The following is a 26,262-nucleotide window of genomic DNA, read 5'->3' as shown; positions in this document are numbered from 1 at the left end:
CGCCTAAAAAAGTGGTCCTCTAAAATGGAGAAAGCACACTCTTCTTGGCGTTCAGCCGTAACCCCAACTCTTTCATATGGGCGAGAACAACATCTCGATGTTGAACCGCCATCTAATGCGACTGAGCTAAAATCAACCAATCGTCGATGTAGTTCGTGATGCGAATACCCCGGAGGCGCAGAGGCGCCAGAGCTGCATCCACGCATTTGGTGAAAGTGCGGGGTGATAAAGCCAGGCCGAATGGAAGAACTCGATATTGGTATGCTTTGCCCCCGAAAGCAAACCTCAGGAACTTCCAATGACACGGACGGATGGAAATATGCGTCCTTGAGGTCTATCGTGACAAACCAGTCCTCGGACCTGATCTGTGGCACGATTTGTCTCAAGGTTAACATTTTGAACTTGAGCTGCATGTACTCGTACAGAACTCGAAGATCTAAAATGGGACGCAATCCCCCGTCCTTTTTTGGAACTATGAAGTACCGGTTGTAAAACCCGGTTTCCCTGTTGGAGGGGGGTACATATTCTATGGCCCCTTTCTCTAACAGAGTGTTTACTTCCTGTTCCATAACCAGAACCTGCTCGGGGCCCACCACTGTGGGCAGGACCCCCATAAACCGCGGTGGGCGTTAATAGAATTGTATCTAATACCCTTTTTCCACGGTCTGCAGGACCCAACGAGAAACATTTGACAGTAGCTTCCACGCTGTCAAAGATTCTACTAGAGGTACCAGTCTCTCGAGACTGGTTTCTGGATTTTGTTGCTGTTGAGTAGTCGGTTCGTCGCCCTGTAACGGCGCACCGGCAGGGAACGACCAAACAGACTGCTCCAGCACCCTCCTCAGAGGGGGCGGGCATCCCGAGGCCACTACGTTTCCGGGTGGACCTTGAGATATGTGCTCGCCGGAGACCGCTGCGCCCTGTAACACCAGAGGTGGCAGGGTTGGCAGAACGGTCCCCTGAGGGCACCGAAGAGAGACGGGCACCGTGAAAAGAGGTGTTAACCGCTCTGCTTCGGGGGGACTACCCTCATTTGTCCTGAGCCCTCAGACATCAGGACTTTTTCCCAGCAGCCTTCTTGGCGGTAATAACGGTCCGCAGATCCGTTTTACCCCTCGAAGACTGCTGGGTTTGAGAGCGCCCTCCGTGTCCCCGAGATTTTTGTGGGGGAGCACGAGAGGACACACTCTGTTTTTGAGTGGCACGATGTTCAGCGCTCTTTTTAGAGGAGTGAGGCTGCTCCCGCTCAGCAGCCTCAATGAAAAAACGGCGGGGGAGAAGTTTTTGTAATGCAGCTGCCTGTTTAGCAGCTTCCTGAGATTTAGCTACCGCACTGTTTACTGCATCACCAAATAAACCAACAGTGGAAACCGGAGCATCTAAGAGAACGTGCTTTTCTTTCTCTTTTATATCGCTCAAATTGAGCCACAGATGCCTCTCAGTGGCCACCAGGGCTGCCATAGACCGCCCGATTGATTTAGCGGTCTCCTTGGTGGCCCTGAGAGACAGATCTGTGGCTCTGCGTAGTTCAGCCACTGTGTCAGGACCAATTCCCCCGCCCTCCTCTAAATCCCCCAATAATTCTGCCTGATAGGCTTGCATAATAGACATCGTATGCAGACACGCTGCAGCTTGACCAGCGGCTGCATACGATTTATGAACCAGAGATGATGTGAATTTTACTGGCTTAGAGGGAAGTGAAGGAGCTTTCAGGGAAGATGCCGTTGCTGGAGAGAGATAGCTCGCAAGCGTCTCCTCCACCTTCGGCATCTCCCCATAACCATATTCTTTATATTTGTGAATGGAAGAATAGTGGGATGTTTGTGGTGCATACACTCTGTATGAAACCGGTTTTCCCCACGATTTCGACACCTCGGTGTGGAGATCGGGGAAAAACGGAAGGCTTCTTCGCTGAGGCTGTGTACGAGATGGCAGGAAGCGTTCGTCGAGCTTACTTTTCGAACGAACGTCCTGCCTATCCTCTGGCCACTCAATAGATAGTCTGTCAACTGCTCTAGTAATAACATCGAGCAGTTCCTCAAACGCATGAGACTGAGGTGGCGAATCCTCAGACTCAGCTTCAATACTCACAACATCCAACTCCTCAGAGCTGGACAGTTGCAGTATTGGTGCCTCTATCGGGGGGGAAGAAACCGCAATGCGTGCTTCCACACCCTGATGAGAGGCACTGGATCTGTCAGATTGATGCTGAGATAAGGCAGAGCCCGTCTCAACATCCACTGACAGATCCATTTGCGAACCCCAGGTCTGAGATCGCCGCCGAGCCTCAGCCGCGGCGGGACCCGAGCCCTGGGGAACGCGATCGGGATTGAACCGAGCCAAGCGGGATCGGAGCGTGCGCAATGGAAGCGCGTCGCAATGCACACAGTCACCACCCTCGAGTGCTGACTGGGCATGCTCCTCACCCAAACAAACAACACAAAGAGTGTGAGTATCACCTCCCGTTAAATAACGCGGGCAGGGATGGACACACACTCTAAACTGCTGCTTGCTCGCCATACTGAATATATATATATAATATAGACAGACAACACCAAATAACAAGGACAGATTCAACACAGAGCGCAACTGAAGACTCAGAAAGCTTTCGTTTTCTGTTTCGGGCCGGCTTTTATAGCTTCCTGGTACGTGACGTCACCCGCCTCTGACGTTCCGCCACACCATTGGACTGATTTTACATGTGCTTCAAGACGTCATCACGCAAAGCGTTCCCATAGCGTCAGTTTTCGACGCAACGGGAGTTCCCTTGAAAGGGAACTGCAACCTGCTATAGTGATAGTCAGGAATCGGAAGGTCTCGAATGATGTGATCCATGCTCCATTCATTGGTCCGTCGGTATGGTCTACCCTGAACACAGATTTGAGGTAACACCAGACTCCACATTAACCTCCTAAGACCCGAGCTTTGGTTTGGCGTGCATTTTAGATTTCTTCTAGCTTTTTAGGGTTAGGAGGGACCAATAAATATAATAACCAGATATTATCTTTGAACATGAAGCACTTTTTGAAAAAAATGATGTCCACATATGTGGACACCGGGTCTGTATTCACAGAAAAAAATCAATACACCATTGTGTAACAAAGTGCAAATCTCTTTTATTTACAGCCAGTGCCTGAACATTTTTCGTTGTTACTCTTGTATAACTTCTGAACATACATACATACATCTTCCGCTTATCCGGGGCCGGGTCGCGGGGGCAGCAGTCTAAGCAGAGATGCCCAGACTTCCCTCTCTCTAGACACTTCCTCCAGCTCTTCCGGGGGGACACCGAGGCGTTCCCTGGCCAGCTGGATGACATAGTCCCTCCAGCGTGTCCTAGGTCTTCCCCGGGGTCTCCTCCCAGTGGGACGTGCCCGGAACACCTTCCCGGAAAGGTGTCCAGGAGGCATCGGGAACCTCAGCTGACCCCTCATGATGTGGAGGAGCAGCGGCTCTACTCTGAGCTCCTCCTGAGTGACCGAGCTTCTCACCCTATCTCTAAGGGATCGCCTAGCCACCCTGTGGAGAAAGCTCATTTTGGCTGCCTGTATCCGGGATCTTATCCTTTCGGTCATGACCCACAGCTCATGACCCACAACTCAGCCCAGGTGAGTTGGATCCGAAAATTTAGCTGGGGCCCCACCCTGGAGCCAGGCCTGGGGTTGGGGATCGTATGAGAGCGCCTGGTGGGCCGGGCCTCCCCCCATGGGGTCCAACTGGGCTCAACCTGAAGAAGCGATGTGGGGCCGCCCTCCCGTGGGCTCACCACCCATAGGAGGGACTGTAAGGGGCCGGTGCTTAGAGGATCGGGCGGCAGTCGAAGGCGGGGGCCTCGACGACCCGATCCCTGGACCCTGGAGGGGTGCTGGAAAGTGCTCCGACTGGGGACTCCGTCGTTCTACTTGGGGACTTCAACGCCCTTGTGGGCAGCGACAGTGACACCTGGAGGGGCGTGATTGGGAGGAACGGCCCCCCTGATCTGAACCCGAGCTGTGTTCTGTCATTGGACTTCTGTGCTAGTTACAGCTTGTCCATAACGAACACCATGTTCAAGCATAAGGGTGTCCATCAGTGCACGTCCCAGACAGCAACATAGTGTCGGCCCAGATCCGGCCCACATCTGGACCGTGTGGAATCCACATGAACCAGATTTGGGCCAGATCTGGGCTGATACTATGTTGCTGTCTGGGGTGGCACCAGGACACCCTAGGCCAGAGGCCGATGATCGACTTTGTTGTCGTCTCATCTGACCTGCGGCCGTATGTCTTGGACACTCTGGTAAAGAGAGGGGCGGAGCTGTCAACTGATCACCACTTCTGAACATTGATATGGAAAAACAAAATTTATATCCCCCCCAAAAAAATATCCAAAAAAAAGTGAGCAATAGAGTGTGTGTGTGTGTGTGCGCGCGCGAGTGAGCGTGTGTGTGTGTGCGATCGCGAGTGAGCAAGAGAGAGAGTGTGTGTGTGTGTGTGCGCGCGATCGGGAGTGAGCAAGAGAGAGAGTGTGTGTGTGTGTGTGTGTGTGTGTGTGTGTGTGTGTGTGTGTGTGTGTGTGTGTGTGTGCTCGAGAGTGTGAGTCAATGTGCGTCACGAAGCTCAGTGCAACTACAAATTAAATTTTTTTTGCTAGCATTCTTATACAGTTTCATCGAAGTTAAGTCCCATTGTCCACATATGTGGACATCAAATTTAGCAGCCTAGTAAATCTTTCCTGTTACAAAAGTTTGTCAAATGTGCATGCCATTTTAATCATACAACACTATTATGCATAACTTAACAAGAATCAACAATGAAATGTTATTACATTTTTTACCTTGTGGACGTTTACCTTGTGGTCTGATGTGCCTGCGTGACATTTCGCCTGTGTTCTCCGCCATCTTGACATTATTTATGTTACATTTTTTTCTCTCCTGACACCACCAGATGGCAGTATAAGTGTCCTCGTTTATGAAAAACATGTTCCAGTTACACAGAATTAAGTATTATGCCGCACACAGCCAAAAATGTGATGTCCACGTATGTGGACACGGGGTCGTAGGAGGTTAATCTATACTAAAAATAATGATTTCAGAATCATACAGAATAAATCAAATATAACATTTTATTTGTCAGGTAAAAAGGTATCATGCCAATTACACAAGCAAACAATTAGAAGCCAATTCAGAAATAATAAATACAAAGATGACTCTAACGGTACGGATCCACTTGTCCGTGTGACACTTCTATCGTGCCGCACTCCACTTTATTCCAATGGGTGACATCAAGCGACTTTGACGCGCCCGCAAAGCATTCCGGGAAGGCGGCGCTGCATTTGAAAAAATTCTGCGCATCAAAAAGCTGGCCAATGCCCATCTTTATGCAAATGAATCCCTTGAACGCGACGCAACTATCCAATAGAAGAACGAATTTTTAGGAATTACCACGCCCATAGCGGTAAACTTGAGGAACGCCCATCAACGTACAAATGAGGGGAGGCGTCGCAACACCACACTTCAGTCGTGTCGCAAAAGTGGATCCGTACCGTAAGACTCTGGAAGACACTGACACAGCACTGCTGTCACGGTGACACAACCATCTATCATCCCATCATCACCAGATCAGCACGCTCCGCCCACTCGTTCACTCTCCCCAGACTACTGATTCAACACACCTGCACCTCTTCATCAACCTGCACTATATATAACACACACAACCAGCACACCATTGTCTGATCTTGTCTTACCACGTACAGATTCATCTCTTGCTATAGCCCCTGTTACCTGCCTGCGACTTACCTGCCTGCGACTTACCTGCCTGCGACTTTCCTGCCTGCGACTTTCCTGCCTGCGACTTAAGGCCAATTTATACTTCTGCGTCGGGTTCGCGTAGAAGGTACGGCGTAGCATACGCATTGACGTGTACCATACGTCGTACCCTTCGCCGTACCCTGACGCGCACCACCTCAAAAATGTAACTACGCGTCGCGGCGACGCGGACCGCAAGATCTGTGATTGGTCGGCTGGATAGCATCGCGTTTCCTCCTACGCATTTCCGGAATGATCTTCTGCACTCTGCACCGCCCGCCCGCCATTTTTAAATTCCGAAGATCAGTGAAGAGCCATGGAAACAGACCAAGTGACCGAGAGATTGCTTGAAGAAGTGCGGAAATACAGCCATCTGTATGACTCCTTCAGTCGCCATTGCTCGTAGAAACCTAAACTCAAAACAGCCGCGAGGAATGTAAACACAGTGGAACTGGAACATTAAAACCCACCCGCGCCAACTAGCGTTTCGGCGGTGTAACTGCAGAGCAACACAGACATTCGCAGAAGTATAAATGCTCACGACGGCGTCGCCTACGTGCGTACCCTACGACGTACACTACGGCGTACACTCGACGCAGAAGTATAAATTGGCCTTTACCTGCCTGCGACTTTCCTGCTAGTGATGGCCAAATGAAGCGTTTCGAAGCATTATTGCTTTCTGATACAATTGTGTCGAAAATGGTTCATTACTCGAAGCTTCATTCAAATTGCAGCACCATCTCCTGGTGAAGTAAATGTAATGCAACAAAGCTGACAACCATAAAATGCAAATAGGCTTATATGTCAACGCCCCGTTTATTACGTGTTTACAGAGGCGATTAAAGCTGAAACAGTGTTAGTGCTGTGAAACTCATTTATGTAGGTGAATTTTACAGATACTGATGAATTTCATGTGTTCACCTTGATAATAAAACATTAAGCATGATGTGTGTGTGTAATTATTTCTTTAGACAATGACAGAAGATCAGACCAGCTTAAAAAAAAGTTGGAAACCATCACAGAAATACTAATGGTTTCTATTAAAATACCAATAGGAACCATTGGCTTTTACCATTTAAACCACTACAGAATTCTTTTTTGTAGTGTGTTTGGGACATATTCCATTAGGATTTAATGCCCCCACCAATAGAACCCAACACATATCAGTAGAGACCCACAGAGACCACTATAATTCCCATTACAACCAATAAAATTCTCATGAAAACCATTAAATCCAATAGAATTTCGGTAATGGTTTCTATAGTTTTTTTTTTTTTTTTTTTTTTTGCAGGGCAGTATCATGTGTGAAAGCTTTATCTTGTTTAGCTGTGGGAAGCAGAACTCTATAACTTGTTAACTGGTGGGACTGATATTTTTGTATGTTGAAAAGGATGTGTGTAACTGGTTGTACTTGTATAATGTAGCAGAGGGTTTTTGAAGTTTCTGCCTTTGATGCATATTTTTATGCAACAATGTTCATATGTTCTCTAATTAATAATAAATAAATGTGGCAGAGGGTGTGCTTTGGGTACATGCAGAAGGCTTAGACAAAGTGTTCATTAAATGGTATGGTTTTTATTCAGAAATATTATTTTCTTTGTCTTTGGTGAAAGGTGATATCTTTTTTTTTTTAACAATTTCACCAGCTTGAGAGACACCGACTACTGACACCGACTACTGTTGCCATAGTTTGGCTTCACTTTTATAAGAAATACAGCCGCCAGGTTTCAAACCTGTCAACACTGGATTGGGCTGTCAAAGGTGGTTCACTACAGGAGTGAACCAGTGTGTTTGCTTCAGAAGTCATTTTCACGTGACTAGTGACGTAATGATACAAGCTCCGAAGCAGTGGTTCATTGCAAGGACCGTTCGAGTTTGAAGCAAGCTTCGGAGCGTCGGTGTCAGACGTAACATCACTATTTCCTGCCTGCGACTTTCCTGCCTGCGACTTACCTGCCTGCGAGTGCGACTTACCTGCCTGCGACTTTCCTGCCTGCGACTTACCTGCCTGCGAGTGCGACTTACCTGCCTGCGACTTACCTGCCTGCGAGTGCGACTTACCTGCCTGCGACTTACCTGCCTGCGAGTGCGACTTACCTGCCTGCGACTTACCTGCCTGCGAGTGCGACTTAGGCCGGTGACACACTGGATGCGTGGCGTATCCAATTGGCGTGTCAGCTGCGTGGCGTGTCCGTTTTTATTTCGGCTCCCATGTTAACAGGTTAGAGCTTGCACACTGCCTGCGTGACACGCGCGTCTCAGGCGCGGCTCGAGCCGCGCGGAAAACGCGTGTATGCTAGAAATAGAACCGACGCCTATTTTTCACGCGACACGCAAGCGTCTTGGAAGCGTTTCCAAGCAAAATTGAATAGGAAAAGATGTTTATATGACATTTTGACACGAATACATATTAATAAATATTCATCATTTTGATGTTTGAAAGTGTCTAGGGTTCGACATAAATGCAAATATAAATGCAATTTAAAAAAATATTATCGATTTTCAAATACTGCACCTGTCAATACAGAACGAAATATTCTATAGCCTATATTGCCGTCAACACTGCCGACGTTGTCTTTGCTGCTATATATTTATGTTTAATATGAAGTATAGGCCTTCCACAACTCTCTCCCCATGTGTCAAATATATCACCAATATGTCACCTAGCAGCAGCAGCGCCGCGTCAGACACGCTTCTGGTGTGCAAAGACATGGAAAACGCGACGCAGCCGCCACGCAGCTGACACGCAACAGAAACGCCACGCTCACGCCATGCATCCAGTGTGTCACCGGCCTTACCTGCCTGCGACTTACCTGCCTGCGAGTGCGACTTACCTGCCTGCGACTTACCTGCCTGCGAGTGCGACTTACCTGCCTGCGACTTACCTGCCTGCGAGTGCGACTTACCTGCCTGCGACTTATCTGCCTGCCTACCAGTCTTCAGTCTGCCGTTGTCCAATCCTGAACTTGTGTGTTCAGCCTGTACCATCCTTCAACCACCATCACCTGAGACCATCATATTCCACCCAGCTAAGTCACTGTGCAACTGCTTGAACTTCACATTCACCCTTCCTTCGACCAGTGTTTGTTCCTTGCATTCATTTAATAAAATTTGTGTATACGATTACCTGTCTGTTCTCTTCCGTTGTGTGACAACTGCATGGGTTTTTTCTGATTACAGGTTCCCAAAGACAGCTCTGCCACTTACCCTTAAATACCCAGACCAGAACAAAAGGCTTGTACAAATATTTAGAGTTATTTTGGGTCTATTCATTTACCCCAGGGGGTAACACCTGGTCACTCTAGCTTGAAGAGACACCACCCAAAAAGGAGAACACAATTCTCCCTCTCATAATACCAATGACTGCAATGAAATTAAAATGATAACAAACATGAAAGGGAATAAACAATAGATTCACAAAATGCATCATGTGATCAGGGTTTGAAATTAAATTATATATATATATATATTAAACTTTGATTTCATACATTAATTTCTTATTCAAACAAAATCCTTTCATCCAGCATTCTCCTCCCTTCCTCATTCATTCTCATCTTTTTTTTTTTTAACCAAAAATGTGTTTTAGGTGGACAGATCAATACAGTACAAAGAACATGTAGGAATGTTGGGGTTTGTCACCTAAAACCGGAAAAGCAGCTTTCACCTGTGAGTGGATAGATTTGAAAGCCGTTCGTGACTGCATCAGCATGTGGAACAAACACAGTTAAAAGGTGGAATGCCACCAAAATAGAGCACGCTAAAACAGGTTCAACAGTGGCAGCTACCAAACATAGGCACTGTGGCATTCCACGTACGACAGAGTCTAATCGTTTGGAGTAATACGCAATCAGTCGTCAGCGATGGGGGTTGTGTTAGAACCGCAGACATGAACCCCAATTTTTCAGAAACAAAGAGCTCAAAAGATTTTGAATAGTCAGACATGGTGCATTTGAGAAAATCTATTTAATTTTTCAAATGCAACCTCTCATTCCTCTTTCCATACCGATTTGTCAGTTAGAACTTTCTTCTCATGAGCTGCTGTTAGTAAAGGATTTAAAATTTCTGCTTTATCTTGGATCTATGGTCTACAATATCCCGTAACTTCCTGAAATTACATTATTTGTGATTTTGTGAAATCCTAGTGCATGACCATTTGCTGAAATGAGGTGACCAAGGTTTATGAATTAATTTATGATCAAACTTCCTGCTGTACTAACTGTAGTTTTGATTTTGACACTTTGTGCCCATTTGCGATTTCACAGATGGTTTTGTTGGGAGAACACAGCATTAAATCATCTACATACTGAATTAGGGTACTTCCCTTTGGGGAAAGGAAACTTTTCTAGATTTTGGGAAAGTTCCTCTGAAGCACTTTTAGAATCAAAATGGGGTAGTGATAAATTAACCCCCGACTGAGCTTGGTTTGTCCCAAGGTTTTTTCCGCCATTCTGTCACCTGATAAGAGTTTTGGTTCCTTGCCACTGTCACCATTGGCTTTTGCCTTGCTTAGTTGGGGACATTTAATTTAATATTTAACAATATTATTGATCTGCCTGCATTGACACCATTATATGAGAATTGAACTGAGCTGGACGATGACATCACAATTTTCTCCAGAGTCGATATATATAAATGAACTAAATTAATAACTACATAAATAAAGGTGACTTGACTTGACTAGTGAGCCAAACCTCTGCGTTTGCCCACAAACCTTCTTTCTTTCCCACAGAGATGTGGGGCTGGACTGGTGTCTGATGGAAAAGAGCAGATTGAGCTGGTGTTAGTTTAACAGAGAATGCAAAGTATTGCTGGGATACCAATAAAAAATAATTTTTTTAAACCATTAAACCATTCCTCCTCATTATACATTGTTCCTATCCTGGCCTAAAACCATGAGGTTCAATGCAGATGAGGTGGTTTTTAAAGCCCAATTATAATACCAGTTTGGCGTGATTGGCATAAAAGCACCTCCGGAATTGAACACTTCCATTCCATTGTTTGAAATGAAAATGATTAATTCCAATTTGGACAATAAATCTACAGGGCATGTTTCAGAAACCAGGAAAGAATGGGTCACTCGTGTCAGCTTGTTTGTTACCCTCAATGGCATAGTCAACTTATCAACCAATGATATGCCAGATAACCCATATGTTGTTTGGGTTTTGCTAGAATAAGCTACATTTTGAAGTTTTAGAGCGGTCTCATAGCAGTGATCATAGAAAATGTGGCACCTGTGACCAGGTAATGAAAGTCCTTCAACTTTCTTTTGTCTTGGGTTGTCGGTTATTTGTAGTAGTGGTTTTGGTTGAGTGTCTCCCGCTTTATCCTATTCATGATCTCCCACATTTGATGATGGAAACCAACGGCTATTAGAGGGAAGGAGGAGATAGTTCATGTGCGAGATATTTTCTCTCTCGTGGACAATCCTTGGCCCAATGTTCTCACCACAGACGCGACATTGGCTACGTTTACATGCAACCAAATAATCAGTTAGTAATCGGATTGAAGGCTCAATCGGACTGAAAAACCTTCATTTAAACCCCTTAATTGATCCGATTGAGCTCGATCTGAACAAAACTTCAATCAGGTTGAAAGGGCAGGTTTATTCCTTTTCTAATCCGATCGAGAGAACATGTAAACACTTGATCGGATTGAAAACCGAAACTGAAAAGGACTGGCGTTGAAATAGCGCAATGACTGCGTTCATATGCTCATAGTCTCCAAATTATGACCAGAAATGGATAAATATTAAGTCTGCTGTTTAAAACAAATAAGAACCAATGTAAGAGAACAGTAATTATGCGCAAACAGCAGGAAACTCTGTATATTCGTGCAATGTGCGCGTCAAAAAAAATCTATCTCTTCTGTTGTTTTCTCTTTTTGTCAGCAGGTATCGAAGCAAATTGTCTATTTTTTGTCTATTTTTTTTTTCCTCTTCTTTCTCTCTCTTGTTTTCTATTGAAAAAATCTATTGAAGCTTCAAGATGACATATAAACGCGCACTTCAACCCGATCACGTTTAGCGTTCATGTAAATACTACGTTCGGATTCATCAATCGGAATGAATTCAGTCCAATTGAACCAAAAGTTGTGCATGTAAACGTAGCCACTGATCGGCAGCAGTTTTCCACTGATATGATGTTCCTTGATGACTGTCTTTTTGACTGTTTTGACCTCCTCTTCTTTTCCCAGTCCAGCGACCTCGGCCTTGGCCTTTGACCTCTGTTCTACTTTGTCTCTCCCTTCAGCTGCTGCTTTGTTAGTGATTGCTCCCCAGTCAGGACGTGTGGGGTACGCCAGCCTCATTATGGCAATCATCCTGTTCCAAGCAGTCTGCCACCATGGAGTGTCAGTTAATTCTGCATTAGCATTCGTTCTTATAGTGCTTGAATTAAAAGCATCTTAACCAGGTCCACGTACCTCAGTCCATTTCAAACCGAGCTTGTTGCTGAAAACAGCTTCCCAGTCTCGTCCTGTGGGTTTGTATGTGACATCGATGTTCTCCACTGCTCTGATAAACAGTTCCATCCCCTTTTCTGGGTCTGGAAGAGCAGTAGCCACATTTCAGAGTTCCTCTAAGTATCAAGGTTGCTCCACCCATATTTCCTTCTCCAGGAAAACTGAAGCATCGGCAGGTTGAGGGCTTCTTGACTCCCCAGTCTGGCCTTGGATCTTGTTGTTATATTTCTCATCAAGGTTCCTCACTGTGACTCCTTTTTATCTGAAAAGAATGGATAAAAAGAAAGTCTCTTTGAATTTTCTCTTGCAATATGAAACAAGTTGTTTACCTCCCTCCATAGCACTGCCAGTGGCTCATCAGTCTGTTATCAGGTTTAATCTTTTCCTCATCATGGATGGGTGCTCAAGGGACCTTTGCTTCCTCAATTGCGGCTGCCTGGACACTTTGATCAGTCAAAAGTCTGTAGGTAGGTGGGCAGTGACTTGTGCAGGTCTTATCTTCCTCTTCCTGTTTCTGCTTTGTAGTTTGTACAGCATTAAGGACTGCATGTTCTGTGGCAGATTTTCTTTGCTGTTTTTTTGTTGCTCTGCCCCTCTCTACCACTTGTTGAACAGGATCCAGTCTACCTGCTTTTGCTTCTTCAAACTGCTTTCTGGTTTCTTATATAATACGAAAATACCCAAAATACCCTTTTGTCAATTTTGACCACCATTGTATATGTTAAATTTGTTCATTACTCAAATTCCCACTTTTTTTTCAAGGTTCCCTTCAATTCAGGCACCACATCTGGTTTACCACAGCAATTCCCCATTCTATTTAAGCAATTCTTCTTTGCAGAAAGGAAAAAGATAGAAACTCACAATCTTATTTTTTTCAGAGTGTGAGAGTAAGCAAGTTGTTCTGTGCAAGATGCAGAAAAAGAAAGATACTCACCATTTTGGAATGATTGTGAAAGCAAGTAAATTCTGTTTTGCAAAATGTAAAGTTCGTCTTTGCAGAAAAACAGTAGTGATAGTGATATTATTTTTCAATGCCTCAATGTATTTCCACAATTCTCCTGCATGGTTCCCATTTGAGTAGGAATATGGTTTCTATACAAAAGTGTAATATTACAATATTTTATGTTTTTTTTTTTCCTGGTCACCCAACTTCAGACATTAAATACAATTCATACTCTGTGATACATCAATATATAAAACAATATTAAACTATAATTTAGTTAGTATTTTCTTAGGATACAGGAAATTTCTTACTATATTTAATTCATATAATCCTATTTCTGAGATCTAAGTTTTGATATTACAGAATTGTTGTTATTATTTTATTCAAATAAAGAGCAAGTTGTAGGCTAGTCTGTCTTACCTTTACAAGTACTTCGAGGCCGTGGAAGGATTTGGTAAATTTGAAATGGTAGGAAAATTTCTCCTCAATGAAAATTTTAAATCAATGATAAAAGAGGAAGAAAAAACGTCCCTTTCCCGCCAATGAAGGGAGGAGATCCTCAGGCCTCCTGGCTAGGCTCACCAAAACTGTCGTGGAAATCCTCAATAAGAATACAACCAACTAAATCTGACTTCTTTAACATGGACAATTCAAACAACTGGAAGTTGTTAATATAATAAAATAATATAATATACTACAGTACCTTGAGGTAATTCCCTGAATGCTTACTATATAATACAATATTTCCCTGAAGTATCTTGACGGCGTCCTGATAAGTATCTACTATCACTACCTCAATCACACATGAGCACACAGGTCTTTAGCATCTATACACTCTAACCGTTGCTCCTTTATAGGTGTACGCTGGTCCGACACAGGATCATTAATACCAACTCAGAGATTTACAGCCTCACCCCGAGGGCTTCTCTATAGTCTCCCAACACTATCACGGTCTCTGCGGTGGTCTTTTGAGCGTAGGAACATTAGTAGGCTACTTCTATTCCTCAGCTGCGCATTATATACCTGACACGACTCCCAAGTTGCTCTTCCTTATCGACTCTCAAGGAGGATTCTTCTTATAAACTGTCAAGAAAGGCTATTCCTCTGGCCATGAGGAAGAACTTTCTTGTTTTACAAAATTATTAACTTGTAGTCTGATCACAAATACAGCTTGTAGCTCATTTAAGAGGCTTTTGTTCTGTGAGCAGCAAACAGAGACAATCAAGCGTATAATGGGTTTTTAATAAATGAAACCATAAACATACAACTACATCTAACAAAGAATAGGCCTACATACGAATAGTATAATGAAAGTAAATAAAGGAAGAAAGAGCTGATTACAGAATGGCAAAAATATCACAAACACTGAACCTTTGAGAACCAGCAAAGAATCAAATCACCTTAAGCAGGGGCAGATAATCTTAACGCATTTAAATCTTGGTAAAAGAATACTTGAATTGCTCTTTGTAGCTGACCAGAAATGTGCGTGTGTGCGTGTCCGTTCTCGGTGTGTCCGTTTAGCTGGAAATGTTCTTACGGTCCTTCCGGAGCTCGTGCAGTTCGCGGGAAGTTCAAACGGTTTGTAAGAGTTGCCAGAACTTGAAGCTTAAAGTCCGTTTCACTCGTAGGTAGAAAGGGATGAGCACGAGACTAAACGAGGCAAGAAGCCGACTAATACGACTAATAAAAAAGCAAAACAAAACGGAGAGACGACAAGACAAGACCAAACAAGAATCATACAAGAGACAAAAAGCATTCGGATCTTGTGATCCGTAACATTTAAAGTGTGAAACGAACACACCCTCTAGGCGTATGCAAGCCAATAAGAACCGTTTTCCTTTGGCGGGAACGTTTTTATGACCCTTTGTTCGGGCAGACCTCTGAATCATGTAATTTGAATGGATGTTTAACACACGAATCTTTTAGATGCTTATAATCCTAATGCGTCATGAAGTTAACAAAATGTGATGTAAATTAACAAATGAGGAACGAAGATTGGAGTTTATAGACACTAAACATGCCACACATATGATTTGTATAAACCATAGTATGTAAACAGGTCTAAAACATTAATCCAAAAGTTCACAAGAACACAAAGACCAAACCACATAGAAGGAAAATCATTAGATGAGAAAATGAGATACATGTTTAGATATATTTCTCAAGTGGATATACTGTATGTTTGTATATATATATATAGAATATATAGGATTAACATGGTTTATATAAAATCCTCAAAAAGAAATGGAGTAAGCTGTCGCAGCCCTCTGCAGATTCCTTTTGGGGTCGTAAAACTCTTATCAGTCTAAAAGGGGGTCCGGTAACAGTACCGCGTTCTGTTAGGGATACATTCTTTAAAATAAGCACTTAGAGTTCAATTACACAATTAGGGAATCATAACTATGTCAATAAAAAGGAGAAAAACCTTCATGCATACAGGAATATACGTTTCAGAATTATTTATATTCTGCGTTAGATACAAAGGAGTTTGTGTGTGTGTGTGTGTGTCTCAGAGGCCACCTGGATTTCTTGCTTGCAGAGAGAGGGGGAGAATAGATAACGAATCTCTTTGAAACTGCAAGAGAGGAGCTTGGAGATGGTTTCTGTAATTCTGTTAAACTTCACTGGTCACAAACGTGTCAAAAGGATCAATTCAGTCCAGACTCATCGGCGCTAAGCTGTGATTTACATTTATGAGGTTAATGGTTAAAAGCAGTTCTGAATATTAAAATGACAAGTCATCGTGAGTTTGGTCCATACGCTACAAAGGCATGCAACACTTCCTGGACTTTTACATTTAAAATCATTTATTCTTATACAAAGCACCATCATTCATGAGATACACTAAGAACTTAAATAAATGTAGAAACAAAAACCTGCACAGGCAAAAACAAATAGTAAAATCAATTGCCCTCCATCCTTATCCTTATTAGTAGGTTTTTAACTAATAGAATCAAGATCAATTCCCAGAATCAATTCCTTATGATATCAAAAAAGAGCTACAATAAATCATTTGCAGTGTCTACATACAGACAACATCTTGTGTTTAAAGTTTTAATTTGAAATACAATCTCAGTATATCTCAGTAAATCTATATGTATTTATGACATCTGTGAGGGAAATACAGTTAATTGAACACAAAATATATCAAGTTACCAATCAAACTGAATAGAGTAACAAACTATTTCTCACTGTCAATGTACAGTGCTGATGTTAATTTACCAGGGAAATGGCTTTTCAGCTGACTTAAACATGTTCTCCACCTTAAATGTAATTTGCACCTAAAGACAGATATTGGGCCATCTGCCTTGTCTATCCCAAATGTACATAAGTTTGTCTATGTTTGTACGGTAATGTTGTATGCAACAGGTCCTTTAAAAGTGAAGCCCAGGTAAAATGTGACATTCTCATTGTTATGGGGTACTGAGGATGACTTGAGAGCTGGGATATGAAATTTCATTCCTTTGGGACCCTCTAGAAAAACCTTCTCATCCTCTGTCCAGCCTGTGACACATCTCAGCAATTTAGAGATTTCTGGCATTTTCCATACCTCTCCACTAAGGCATTTCTGTTGTTTTTCTGAAACAGACAGACGTTTTATGATTGTTTCAACCTTGCTCTTGTGGACAAACTTTTTAAATCCAGTCCCATTGCTCAGGAAGAAATGAGTGTAGATCCTATTTTTCCTTGGAGGGATGTCCTTCAGTTTCTTGTCGTAATTTCTCTGGAGATGTTCAACAGCAGAGAGAACAGTTTCATACTTGTGTTCTTTCTCCTCTTCTGTGTCATGATCTTCTGGCCAGAAAAGTAAGACGAGTAAGAAAAGAGCACTTGGCAAGCATCTCAGTGTCTCTTTAGGAAATTGGTGACTCAGTCTTTGCAGATCCTGAAATGCAGCCAGCTTAGAAGACTGAGTTGAGAGGCAACTTAAAGCAAAGTGGGATGCTATGTACTTGACAAAGTCTGCTGGTAGCATTTGTACCCTCATAGGATTGCTTGGGTAAAGTGAAATAATGTGCTCCAGAACACTCACAGGGTTGCTATCTTTCTGGTTTGTTAGGAGGGAAAAAATTGTTGTGATGTTTCCACCACCATAAATCAACATGCGTTTTATGAGAGGACTTAAGTACCCTTGGTTTTGATCTGTAATAAGAGAAGCACCACTGAAGTATTTGCCATAAGCAAAAGACTTATTCACCAGCCAGTGCATGGGATACTTTATGGTCCTCTCAACAGTGTCAGATGTCTTCTCCTCATCGGTGTAATGTAATAAAATCACTAACCCCTGATTCTGGTAAGAGTACACTGTTCTTAACATATGTAAAATCAGCACCTTTCATTTCAAAAGGTCGTGGTTTGGAATCTCTCTTTGTTGTTACCACAAGTACAGAATCATCTTCCCTGTTGTTCTCTTCATTGACATCAGCTCTTGTGTCAAAACTTTTAATTGCACTTGCTCCAAGGTCATTTTTTCCAGAAGACTCTTTGTGTAATTTATCATGTTTTCGTTGGGCTTTTTGTGAATTAATTACTAACTCATCTCTTTTTTTGATTATCAAAAGCGCAGGCCCGGATTTCATTCCAGTCTCTTTTTTCAGATATTCTTCTGATAGTTCACATAGGATCCGACCATCTACTTCCTCTTCATGAAGTTTTTCGATGTATGTTTCTTTAATTCCTATTGATCTTAACCAGATGCTCACCATAGACTCATTCCATGTCTCCAGTGGAGGATCCTCTGGCTTTTCTGCAAACCAAAAAATAGTCCAAGGTGAGATATTTTACTTTAAAACAATGACTGGTAAGTGTTATAAAACAACATTATACTTGCCCATTGTTTAATGTCTTCTAATGATCATTCACAGTACAAATGCAGACACCTTTACATTGCAGACCTTGAAGAACAGAAATTGCATTGTTAAAGCAGAGACATTTTAAAGCCATCAACAATACATTTAGATTCAGATTAAAAAGCAAGTCTTGATGATTGCACCTTACTGGCCCACTCGGACTTGGTTCTCAGAACTGATGTTCATCTTAACAGACCCTTCCTGGCAGATTCCCCTGAGGAAGTACATTCTTTCTCAGGAACAGGACTGATCTACCCCCAGCAGTAGTTGACACCATCATTTCAGATTAATTTCATTATTAAATAAATGCACAACAAGGGGTTTAAACATAGACAGGCGCATTAATTTATTTAAGAGTTTATTGCTATTGCATGACATCTGCATTAACAAAGTGCATGCTATAGATGCATAAATAGGCATAACAATAAACAGAAATTATAAACAAAGTATGAAAATCATAGATTTTCAATATCAATTATTCAGGTGATTGCATGGACATGCACAGGAGCATGGAGAACGTTTAGGTTACTATTGTAGGAGGGAACTGAACTGACGAATTGGGATCTCGTCTGAGAGCCCAGTCACCTTTGAGTATAAACAAAACAAGCCAATGGACATTGGCGAGTGAGATTGGAGAGTGAGACCATTCAGCGGTGATACAGCAATTGTGGTGTTGGGATGTAACGTCTCTGTTCCCTCCTTCAGGGAACGGGAGTTACAATAGTAATCAGTCATGTTCGACGTCCAGCGCCCAGAGTAAGCCTCTTGTACCCCCCTCACCTGTTGGGACGGAAGAAAGGACAGGGCTTTACTCGGAGATAGCAAGTCACTGCTGTTCCTTTGACCCACACAGTGAGACTATTGGATAACACTGGGAAAGTGTGCCTATTCCAATTGGAAAGAGATGCTATGGAGACCACATCCTGCCCGTAGGGAGGCCCGTATGTGGAGATTACACATATGGACTGACCATTGGGGCAGTGCTACATATGTAAGGTCTCTGGGGTAGAGCCAGCCTCGCTAAGGGTGGAAGTCAATACCGGCAGAGCCAGGCTCAAAGCTCAAAGACACAGGCTCACCGACAGGGAAGCCGTACCGTGGAAGAATACACATGTGGGATCACCCATGGGGGAATCACAAGACATGGACACCTAGTCTAGTACAGGGGCTGGCCTTCTGGGCATAAACATGACTGCTAGAGCTAGCGTCAGCTAGCTAGCGTAACCTGCTAGGGTTCGCCAGGTGGGGTACTTGTATCCAGTCCTTGGAGGAGAATGGCATTGCAAGCAAGACACAGAGTAAGTCCCCTCCTCTAATAGCTACTTGTAGTCAGTACACGGGATGAAACCGGCGCTACACGGAGATTGTAACACCTCGCAAACATGTTAGGTGTCGCTGCCAGCGAGGCTGCGCCAACGCCTGAGGTCTTGAAGCTCTGCGAGCAGTCAACGTACAAACGCAAAGCAAGAATGGGACAAAGCAGAGCTAAAGCTGGGTCTGCCTCCTCCAGGGGTTGTGCTTGCAAATTCACCACCTGGTCCCTGAAAGGAGTGGTGGGAACTTTGGGCATGTATCCAGCAGTGGCGCCTCCAGAAATTTTTCATAGGGGTGGCCAGATGAGGCCACTTAAAATCTTGGGGTGGCACACCAAAACTATAAACCATAATTTCAGAATTTTTTTCTACTGTTGTAGTAAACCGGCCTGTAGTAAACTTTTAGAAAGACTTAAGGAAACTCCTATATACTATATGATGGTTTATTGTGTTATATTTAATGTTACTAATGATATAATGTGCATAATAACAGTACAGTGTACATTTTGAGTTGCACAACAACAAAGGTGTACATTTATTGCAAACAAAACAGTTACTGGGGAAAAGCAGATACTGGCAGATACAAATATATTATATTTATTAATGTCAAGAATTCAGAAGTGTATATATTTATATAGCCTACACTACAAAGAAATAATATACAATTAAATTATGCTTATTTTAAATCTATTGAGCAGGCTAGGTATAAAAAATATAGGCTTTTAATAATCTTTCAGTGCGCAAAACCATGATAATATGAAACGCTTCAAAACAGAGCGCACAAAGAGCGTATGCGCATCGCGGGTGCAGCATTTAAAAGTTCACGGCACAAGGCGAAGAAATGTCGAGCGCACAAATCCTAGTGTATATCTGTCCAACAGTTTATTGATCATTTGTTTCACAGTTTTAAATTCCAGTTATTGTGCGTTTGATTCCGATTCATAGTCCTTGTGATGAGTGTGATCTAACAAGCACACGGTAGTGAGTCGTTTAAAAACAGCAACAAACTCCAACAAAATAAAGTCATTTTATGCAAAGCCACAGCATTTTATCTACAGATAATGCATTAAAAAGGTGAATATATCATATTGGAGAGAGTTTTACCGTGCATCCAACCTGAAGAGGCTCGCGCGCTGTTTGAATACTGAATGGAGAATGATTGACAGCCACAGAGGAGGGAAAACGAGTTTCCGTAAACTTTAATGATGTAAATAGACTTCTGTCCGTCATATTAAGCTATGGAATAACTTCAGATGACTTTGTCACCCAAACTGACGCGGTAGTCTTCTTTCTTAACTTCTTTTGAAATTGTTGACCGACGGGCACGCGCTGAGCTGTTGCTGTCTGAGCGCGCAACAGTGGCATGGACGGAGGGGCGGGGGAGTACTGACTACTGTGTGCGATCGAAGGTCTAGAGCGGCTTGCCCGCCTGGCTGTGCATTAGGGATGAAATGCATAACTGATGCTACTAAAATGTATACTGGCCAGCGGGGTGGCCAGTGGGGTGGCCAGGAGTCGGTCAGGGGTGGCCACGGCCACCCCTGGCCACCCCCTGGTGGCGCCATTGGTATCCAGGCTGGGGTCTCAGGATTACGCGAGAGTTCGCTGGCCTGAATTCTAGGCACGATTTGTCTACCGAAAATGCCTGCAGGTCCCCTACCCTCTTGACAGAAGCAAGTGCAGTCAGGAGCACTGTGTTAAGGGACAGGGTTTTAAGCTCTACTGACTGCAGCGGCTCGAAGGGCACTCTCTTGCAAAGCTGCTAAGACCAAGGAGAGGTTTCAAGAGGACACAAGGTGAGGCAAAAGATTTCCTCAGGAACCTAATGATCAGGTTGTGCTTCCCGAGAGACTTACCCTCTACTGGGTTGTGATGTGCGGCAATAGCGGCGACATATACTTTCAGGGTGGAGGGAGAGAGCCTCCAACCCTTCTTGCAGGAAGGAAAGCACAGCTCTGACAGAGCATTTCAGGGGGTCTTCTCGGTGAGAAGAGCAGGTTCCACTTAAAAGCATAAGCGCATCATGGAGGCGCTCTCGCTGAAGTGATGGTGTCAACTACTGCTGGGGGTAGGTCACCTAAGTCCTCCTGGTGCCCCGTCACTGAGAAAGAAGGTATTTTCCTCAATTTTCCTCAGGGGAATCTGCCAGGAAGGGGCTGTTAAGATGAACATCAGTTCCGAGAAACAAGTCCGAGTGGGCCAGTAAGGCGCAATCATCAAGCCTTGCTTCTCGTCTTCCATGACCATGCATGGCGTCTGTGCGTGCAGGCTAAATGTGGGAAACGCATATTTGTGTAGGCCCCGGAGGGCCGGCTGTGTGCCAGCACACGTAACCTCAGTTCCCTAAGATAATGGGAATGAGTATTGCGTATTTACATAATTATCTAATTTCAACACTGCATTAATGTTACTTTTACTGTTTGTAGTGTGGACACTACAGGACTTCCCTGTGTAGTTGCTGATCCAGTGGAAATATCTTTATTTAAAATATATTTTTTGTGGTCTTAAATGAAATAAGTTTACAGTAATAATATGCTCACATTATTAGTGCATTATAAATATTAGTTTATAAATTTTAGTTTCAAGTTAGGTCAAGTTAAATCGAGTTTTAATTTAATGCATGGTATTTTAACTGTAACATACTGTAGAATATAGCTGCAAGCCGCCATTATCGGGGCCAAGCGCAAAGAAGACGATAAGACATGCCAACATGGTTGGGAGTGTCAGACCAACTGCAGCAAGGCGCAATTAAAGATATTTAAAGATGAATTTAGGCAAAATGGCTGAAAAATCATATACATTAACTAAGAATATGATTTAATGGATTATCACTTTCGACCAATAGGTGGCGCAGTTACGAAATTTATGTGGTGTGGTCAGAGTGAGATGACAATGACATACAAAGTTTGGTGTCAAAATGTCAAGGCATTGCAGAGATATAGCCTGAATAGTCATTTTGGCAGCATGCCTCAACTTTGATGCTGCAGTAAACGAAAACGGTTTCGTCTATCGTCACGAAATCCATGCATTTTAGTCAGCACGGTCTGGAGATAATATGATTCGATTTTGGTGAAAATCGGACAAACGGTCTAGGAGAAGTTCGAAAAAGTAGGTTTTAAAGAAAATAAAGATGGCGGACAGGAAGTTTGGCTAACTATGGCAAAATCGATATCTATGTTTTTGGCATAACCCAAGGAATCTATTAAGATCCGTGTCATTACATAGGCATATTTATTCAAAAGCTATTTTTCGTTATAAATGTTTTACCACAAGGTAACTTTTTAAGTACCTTCAAGGCATGGTGCTGATGACTCATACCGAGTTTCATAATGATATGCTAATGCATTCATAAAGTATAACATTTTATATCACAATACTGTATTGAAGTCCATGTCCTCAGAGTGCCCATACATGTGTGTCAAATTTGGTGAAAATATCTCATTTTTAAGAGATACATTTTTACTCTCAAGTTATAGACATTTATATGTATAAACACATAAAAAGTGACCCACATCTGACTTTGTTTGCATTTTTATGCCACTTACTATTAATATTTTGACATTTGGCATTAGCAAATAGCCAACGACCTATGTTTCCAAACTTCTGACGGTGGTTTCGCCTCGATCAGTCTAACAGTTTCGAAGATATTGGCAAATATTTTTTAAGCGTTTTTTAAGTTGCAAATCACAACGCTACACAAACTGTAAGGCGAAACCAAGCATTTTTGGTTTCGTTGGACTCGGCAAGGATTCAGGAACCTAATAAGATGACTCCTGTGAAAATAAGTCAACCACACCCAGAGTTATAAGCATTTGAAAATTTAATTTGGCCACTAGGTGGCACTGGTTCGAAACTTCTCAGGCTCCTTCAGGGCATCGTACTAATGACCCATACCGAGTTTCGAAACGATACGTTCATGCGTTCATAAAATACAGCATTTTGGTACAAAATAAAAAATGGCCGACGCCTAAAATGGTCGATATGGAAAAATTGGATATCAGTCGACTCGGCATGACTCCCTGAATCTTATGAGACCACTTTATGATTTTTGGACAAACCGTTCAGAAGTTATAAGCAAAAATAGCCAGATCTCATAGCAAAAATAGCAAATAGCAAAAATGTTTTGTATCTCCGGACCAGTAGGTGGCGCTGCGCCGAAACGCAGCATGTAGCCTCAGGTCATGCTTGTGATGACATATACCAAGTTTGGTTTGAATACGATAAAGCGTTGCGGAGATACTTACGTCTGTTTTCGCAAGTGCTACGTAAAATTAGTTTGCACGGTATTCGAGAACGGTTTGACCGTAGTAAAAGTAATGAGTTATAAAACAAAAATGCACTAGTGTAAACTTATTTCCACAGTCTGATTGGGAACTTATGCTCTCGAGCCAAATATGGTTCTTTCACTGAGTACCTAATGGCTCGACGGCAGGAAAAAAATAAACCAAACAATTTTTGAACTTTTTTCCCCCCAATAATCAAAGGTAGTGTCGATTCAATTAAAAATAAACACATTCAATATTTTAAAATATTATGTCAGCTCCAGTTTGAATCCAGCCTCTTATGAAGACTTCAGATGCTCCAATACCTGTCAAGAGACCAACTACTGCGAAGACTTTCTATCTTAAAGAGGCTACATGCGATTTTCTGAAATTTAAACTCGCGATTGACACCTGTGGCCAAAAAATGGAACTGCTCTTCCTTTCTGCTCGCTCTCGGACGTGCACACTTCACAAGTCATCCGCTGCAAAGAAGTCAACATTATGTTTACAGAGGTAAGAACAGTCAAATACATATATTGTTTGAGAAACTAAGTTTGTTTGCTGACTAGCGGTGGTGGCAGAGTGATCTGAAACGTTTAACATGAACGCGCTTGACGTCACATCCGCAGACAGCGCGGGAAAATCAGACCCGACAGAAAATAGGAAAAATAGGAAACAGGCTTATAGGTGCACCCACTGTGAGCGGACAAGGTGTCAGTATGCTCATCAGGAGATGTTTGAGTCATAAATGGTAAAATAAAAAGGCTATTGTTACGCTTATTTTGGGGAAAAAGTTGCATATAGCCTCTTTAATCATTATTAACAAACATGTATTCATTACTTCAACTCATTGTTTCTGCCTTAAATTAATACAGTAATACACTGTGTGATTTGTATATGTACATTTCTGAAATAGCCTACATCACAAATTTCTGAAAGACAGTCACCTCAGTATGGAAGCATATGGGTAGCAATTTTCAATTTGAAATGTAAAATGCAAAATGACAATGCAATATGTAAAATGGCAATACATTTCTGTATTTAAATGTACATTTTTTTTACATTTAAGTAATTTACATTACAATGTTGGTGCAAAATGAAAATGAAAAATCAATTATATAATTTACATTTGCCATTTCATACACTAGTTTTAAAAAGTAAATTGAATAAATATTTTAACGCTTTATAAGTTGCACAATTAAAATTAAAATGTATTACAGAAATGATTAGATATGTCTAACATGTTCAAGCAAAAACTGTAGCAAAATGATCATTTAAATGTTAATTTTCTTAATTGCATTTACTCTCACATTTTCTTGGGATTGCATTTTCATTAAATGTCCCGCAATGAATGTAGCAAAATTCAATGTGCAAATTGAAAATGCATTCTGAGCCGAGCCCTGTCAATCACTGCGTGAAGGCGGAGCTCGGCAACAGGTACATTTTTTTTTATTTTTTATTTCCTTCTCTCTGGGCCTCGTAGTTTTTTTGTAATTTTTTTTTATTTAATTTTTTTTATAAAGCTTTATTAAATTCTTATAAAATACAGACAGCAAATTTAAGAACAAAATACAGATATAACATATAGCGAGAACAAAGCAAAAAAAAAAACAAAAAAAATTTAATAAAAATAAATTAATAAAAAATAAAATAAAAAATAAAAAATAAATAAAAACCACGAGAGTATTTCATGTAAACAGTTTTAGGGATTTACAGATGTCAATAGTCCTTAGAGCCTTTGTGTTTTTTGACAAAGAGATAGTCATCATATATTGTTCAAGTTCTTTCTTCAGTAGAAAGAGTTCAGGCTTTCTATTGGTGAATTTGCTCTTGTGTATATGAAATTTTGCTAAAAATAAAAACAGATTTATAAAATAAAAGGCATTACCATCTTTGTGATTAAAGTGATGAAAACCAAAAATAACATTCTTAAAATAAAGGTGAAAATCAGAAAATACAAAATCAGCAACAAACTTTTGGAAGTCCCTCCAGAATTTGTAAGTGAATTCACATGACCAAAATAAGTGGGTAAATGTTTCAGGTTGCTCTTGGCAGAAAGAGCAGTTAACATTTATATTAGACTTAAATTTTGATAGATAATGTCTTGCAGGGTAGAATTTGTGTATCAGTTTAAATGAAATCTCTTTAATTTTATTTGTTAATAAGAACTTTTGAGGTAAAGTCCAAACTTTTTTCCACTCAATATCAGCCACAAAATTAGACCAATAAAATGTGGCTGGTGGGATAGAAACTAGAGCATCCTGAAACATAGATCTTATCTTGGAGTTCAGACGCTTACCAGATGAAAAGCAAATCTTACCAAGAGAAGACTGACACACATCAGGAGGAATGAATGATAAGGGAGGAGAGCTGTAGGAGCACCTGAATAACATGCACAGACCAGACGGGATAGCATCAAATACCACAGAAAATTCTCTAGGCGTTATTGGTACATTATATCTCCTAAGAAATTCAGAGTAATTGTACAATAAGCCATCTTCTTTGAACAGTTGACTAACCAAAACAATTCCGTTGCTAAACCAATTATCCAAAAATAATGTTTTGTTTTTATAAACAATATTACAGTTATTCCAAATAAAACAGCTTTGTGGAGAGAAATTATGTTTGTAAACCAATGTCCATGCTAAGA

At 42.0% G+C, this 26,262-nt stretch overlaps 1 protein-coding gene across 4 annotated transcripts in view; it reads right to left on the bottom strand.

The window, feature by feature from the left end:
• LOC309509844 (sterile alpha motif domain-containing protein 9-like) overlaps positions 1-26,262 on the bottom strand; it is a 58,040-nt gene that overhangs the window by 25,981 nt on the left and 5,797 nt on the right. For 2 of the 4 annotated variants that reach the window (XM_082184803.1, XM_082184806.1), the window contains exon 1: positions 2,786-2,801. The exons of the other annotated variants lie outside the window; for them this stretch is intronic. The gene's annotated coding sequence lies outside the window, so the exon portion shown is untranslated. Of the gene's footprint in view, positions 1-2,785; positions 2,802-26,262 lie in introns of those variants that run through there. 4 annotated transcript variants of the gene reach the window in all.

The sequence above is a fragment of the Leuciscus leuciscus genome, assembly GCF_965113295.1.
Source record: "Leuciscus leuciscus genome assembly, chromosome: 1".
NCBI classification, from domain to species: domain Eukaryota; kingdom Metazoa; phylum Chordata; class Actinopteri; order Cypriniformes; family Leuciscidae; genus Leuciscus; species Leuciscus leuciscus.
This window is presented reverse-complemented; position numbering and strand designations above follow the sequence as displayed.